At 41.4% G+C, this 5506-nt stretch overlaps 1 pseudogene; it reads left to right on the forward strand.

Moving 5' to 3' along the window:
• The first annotated feature begins 3899 nt into the window (after nt 1-3899).
• On the forward strand, nt 3900-4021 carry LOC136638149 (5S ribosomal RNA; annotated as a pseudogene).
• Nucleotides 4022-5506: the final 1485 nt, after the last annotated feature.

The raw sequence follows: 5506 nt of genomic DNA on the forward strand, positions 1-5506 counted from the left end.
TTGCTTCATATTTCATTAAAGATCATCCCAATTGCAGGATTTAGAATGACTTCTAAAATGCAGCGAGCAACCTGCATCTGTTTCTTTACTCCGTTAGGATTGCACCAGTGCATCCTTGCCCTAATTTTCCACTTCTGCTTAAGGACCGTTTTAGTCTGCAGTCTGGAGTCAGTGCATCCAAAAAAATGCCATAAAGAATGTACTGCTTAGGCATGATTAGGCAACATTCAGGGAACAATAAAACCTTTGCCTCTGCGTGGACTGCATTAATGCGGCCTTTGCAACTTCACATTCTGAGCGATCACAGAACGCTAGGCAAATAAGTGATTTGACACATATCACAGCATCCCAAGTAGCCAAAGTCATGGAAGAAACATCATTTTGTATTAACACAAAACCCCAAATGGATTAATACATCATCATTTTCAACCAACTGCAGTTGTTTGGGCTTAGATTTGAATATTTGCCATTCCTATATGCACTTACCTGGAAGTAAGTTCCATCGAACTCAATGGGGCTTAGTTCTAAATAGGCATGGGCAGGATTGCGCTGTTTATCTTGTAAGAGATCTACATTTTAAACATGACAATGAGACTAATGCTTAAATGCCATAAAATGTGTCCTAGAAGCAGTCACACCAATCACATTCCAGCAAAACCAGCTCAAACTGGAGAGTTCTAGAGCAGGTCATACATACACCCAGTTCACTTAATTTTTCTCGGTTACATTACAAAAATGTGCTTCCTTCTTTGGTGGAGGCCCTATCATGTACCTGATTGGCATGGACAAGGCTTCAATTTCCATTACCAGCATCTCCAGTTCAAAAGAATCAAAGCTAGCAGGACTCAGAAAGCCTTTTGTCTAAGGTTCTGGACAATCACTGCAGACAATATGAACCAGTAGTTGGTCTTGACATAATGTTAATTAATGTCTACTTTACACTTCGTAACAGCTGCTGAGTGTTAACTTCCTTTAAAAGCAACACAGTTGTGATAACATTTCCATCTGTACTTTTCTATCTCTCATGGGTCAGTTCACACAAGCAAGTTATCACTTCATGTTGCAGTAATGAAGGGCTGAACATGCATGGGTGGATGAGCCCTTAGCTTCAGTTGCAACAACCCACATTTTGACAGAGTTAATTGCAGAGCATGGCCAGCCCATCCATGGCATGAATGTCGACATTCAGATCAGACAGCGGATTGCAAGAGGAGCCACGGCCAGTTACCCAGCACCTTCCTTTAGTCCACTCCCTCTAGCCCACTAGCCAGCCTCCTTCCTCTGTACAGGCTCTTTAACCCATTTCTGCCTGGCCCACAGGTATACACATTTGGTCCCTGTTGCATATATGCAACATTGTACAGAAATGGCTTTAATCAACGTAGGAAATGCAGAGAACGCTGAGATAAAGAAAGTGGTGGAGGAAGGAACACTGCAAAAAGACAAGTGTCCATATCGCCACACTCTAAGGATTGGAACATCCTGTCTTTTTACCTTGGTCTTTCCTCCATGTGGGCTCTTTAAATAAAGCAGGAAATTCAGAGCATGCTGGGAGCAATGTCAGAAAGGGTGCAGAAGGGGTACCACTGGGCTTCCTCAGGTAGTAGTCAAATAGTTTCAGCATCTTTGATACAGTGTATGACAAGAAGATAATAAAGAATTGTGGGAAAGAGAGATAAATTTATAGTTTGCATGTAAATATTTTGATCTCAAGTTCATAAGTCCAAACTTATGCACAATTTTTTATTCCTTTCATATTGTGTATATAGCTTATGACTGTTGTAGATGTAAAACTGTATGTCCCACCAACTATAGATGAATACCTACGAATGATTGCGTATTAGCCAAACCAAGAAAATAAGTTTCAAGCACCCCCTTAATGATACTGTTTTTGCAGTTCTTCTGCTCTGATTGCTGGGAAATTCATGCAGCATTTACGGGATGAGTTTCCTTTGGAGGACAGCGCTCTAGACACATCACCTCCATTATAATCTGTTTACAATGCGCAGGTTGAGCAAGCACACCACAGCAAGCATTACACGGGCAGACCCAGTTTGTCTCATCAGCCACCTGGAAGTCAGAAATGGCTTCTTTAGAGAAACCTCTCAGCAACTTGCCAGATCATGAAAATAAATTTCTAACCTAACCCATGGATGGTCAGTTCAGGTACATGCCAAATACAGTAGACCTCGTATCCGCAGGTCCCATGCCCATGGTTCTCAATTTCCCCTCATTACGCTCATGACTCACCTCTCTCTGTTTGCAAACACTTTGCAAAAGGAAGCTTTTTTTCTTCCTTTTGCTTTGGAACGCTTTGGAAACTGAGGCAGAGAGGCAACTGAGGCAAATGAGAACCTAGACTTATAGCTGCTAGAGCAATGCTAGAGGAGGTGACAATGAGGAAGTGAACAGGAAGTGGAGTGTAGCATTCTTGTTGTCTGATTTCTCTACTGTCTGCTTCCTATAACTACACATCTAGAGTCCAACCTGATGTTCAATCCCAGTGTCTCATTCTGACCTGACTCCCATATAGGAGGGCATGGGACCTTGTTGTGGCAGGTCTTCAGGCATAGAGATGTGTACATGGAGTAGTCCTCTTCATTTTAAACCAGTGGGAAAGCCACTCACACATGAGTTCCATGTGCACATGAGGACTCAAACTTGAGTTTTGTCTGAGAGGCTTTGAGTTCTCAAACCATTGCCCAATTTTGTAAAATCCCCATAATATCTATCTACTATCATATTTTGGTGTCTGCCATTAAGATCTTTCCATTTTTTTTTTTCTGGGCAGGACAGAAATTCAATAGGGTAGTTATCCCTCTCACAGCATTAGGACTGGTCACATTGGGAGCCATGAACACACAAAGTGACCTTGGGCAAATGATTGTTTTCTCAATCTCAGCCCACATCTCCCAGCTGCAAAATGTCCTAACTTACTGGTTTATTGTTTTGCAGTTCACAGGGTTCACAAGATGTGAAATGCATTGAAATTCATAGCATTTGCAGCATGCTCTACCAGTAAAACAGTTGCTGTATTGTCTGTTGTTTTCACCACAGAGAGGGAAATATATCTCATAAGTAGCTGTACCTGTTGTACTGAAGATATGTCTCAAAAACCCAATTAATAGGCCAATTGAAATATTATACAAGCTACAGTGTTTTGAACTCCGTATGACGTAGAGTTCTTTAATGAGTACTGCTTCTGTTGGAGACTAGATATATATGTGAGAGGTTTGGGTCTCAGAGACCACTCAAAATATCCACTGGGTGCTGCATCTAACTCAGCTAATTAGCACACTTGCAGCGGTAACACAGGGGTACTCAAATAAATTAGAGATGAGGCTGGTGCTTGGCCAACCGTTGACCTTTGCGATCACCCACTGCAAATGATTAAAACTTGAGGTACCCCTCTTCCCCCGTCTGTCAGATGGAGATAAAAGTCTGGGAGAAAACGAAATCGAGTTTTTAAATATTTTATTATATGGGACTTTCATTTACCCTTCAACGGATTTGTGGATTCACCTTCAGAACTTATCTTTGCAAATTTGGTTTTGGACAAATTGAGATTTGCCCGGGCACTGGACTTCATTTCCTGCGATACAGTCTCCCAAAATAACTGTGAATTAATTAACTCTTGCTTTTTGGAACAGAGCTCTAATTAGTTTATTTGAAACATCTCTCTCTCTCTCTCTCTCTCTCTCTCTCTCTCTCTCTCTCTCTTTCTCTCCCCACCCCCATTTTAGACAAAATAATTGTGTTTGAGGTGTTTCAGAGAACAAAGAGAAGAGAAAGCAAAGCAATTGGTATTTAACATTTGTATCAGTGTTGAATGAGTATTCAAAGTACGGTGCATGGATTAACTGCTCCTGGTCTTCAAAACAACCCTGTTGGATAAGTATGGCTATTCTCATATTGTTACCCTGCAGATGCCCGATCTCGTCTGATCTTGGAAGCTAAGCAGGGTCAGGCCTGGTTAGTACTTGGATGGGAGACCTCCCGGGAATACCAGGTGCTGTAGGCTTATACCATAGTCTTTCGAGACTGAAGGTTGCCAACCATCTCATATTGGAGCTGAGAGGGAGTGAATAGCCTAAATGCTGTTCAATAACGATAAACTCAGTTGCTCTGTTTTTTTTTTATCATCTGTTGCTATTGTTTTGTTGTTTGTATTGCTTTTATTATTACTTATTGTTTTATTATTCCATTTTTTTTAGCTGCTGTGACTTTTTATTTGTAATTTTTGAGTTTATTCTTTGTTATCGGCTGCCTTGGGGCATCCCATTTTTATGGGAGGTAAGGTGGGATATAAATATTTTAAATAAATAAATAAGGCCATGTACTTAGCTCATGGCAGAAATGGGATCTGAAGCGGGGAAGTTCTGATTCCAAACTTAGGTTGCAATCCTATGCATATTTTCCTAGGAGTAAGCCCCATTGCACATAGTGGGACTTACCTCTGAGTAAACATGTATAGGATTGTGCTGTGGGTCTCTTAGCCACTATCCTACACCAGCTGTCTTATTTCCAATATTCTTTAGAGCAGCGTTTCTCAAACTGTGGGTCGGGACCCACTAGGTGGGTCGCGAGCCAATTTCAGGTGGGTCCCCATACATTTCAATTTTTTACTTTTACTATATTAGACTGGTATGTGACTGCGTTTGGAGAAATGTTACAGATCTGTACTTTGAACAGGCTGCTATGTATAGGCTTTTAACAATGATAGTCACTCCTGGATAAGTGTGGGTAGGAATCCAGCCTAGGATTGTGAAAAAAAAATTCCTGCTTGATGATGTCACTTCCAGTCATGACATCACTTCCAGTGGGTCCTGACAGATTCTCATTCTAAAAAATGGGTCCCAACGCTAACTACTTGGGAACCACTGCTTTAGAGGGTATTCACCATTATTTTCTATTGGAAACTATTGATTTTCTCTGTTCGCACTTTCTTGGGGGAAGCATTTAGACATCTAAGAAATGGCATCTTTCATTAATTGTGAATGATTGTGTTTTATTTCATATTTTCTTATTTAAGGGTGAAGCAACAGGCTGCATTTGCAATTGGGAGGCTGACAATGGCACCACTCCCCTATAAGTAAACATGCACAAGCATTTAGTATATGACTCAGGGGCATCATGAGAGTTCCTAGAACTTTGCTCTATGTTCCATTTGACCACTGACAGACACACAGACATTCCGAATGAGAATCCAGCACAGTTTAAATCTTACAGTAAGGCTGAATGGGGACCTCTGCATGGATATGTCATCTTGGGTGACACCCTGTAAGATATCCTACATCCCTAACAGCCCCATCCTATCTCTTCCCTACCATAGATTGCAGCTGCTCCAACGGCACCAGCAGCTGCTATGGTGGGGGGGGGGTGACAATCAGGAGAATTGAGAAGAGAAAGGGAAAATATTTTTTCCTTACCCCTCGTTAAACCAATGGGTCTCTAGGACCTCACCAGTTCTTTAACTGGCTCAAGTCTGACGTGACAAAGGGAATCA

This window comes from Tiliqua scincoides, chromosome 1 (assembly GCF_035046505.1).
Source record: "Tiliqua scincoides isolate rTilSci1 chromosome 1, rTilSci1.hap2, whole genome shotgun sequence".
Lineage (NCBI taxonomy): Eukaryota > Metazoa > Chordata > Lepidosauria > Squamata > Scincidae > Tiliqua > Tiliqua scincoides.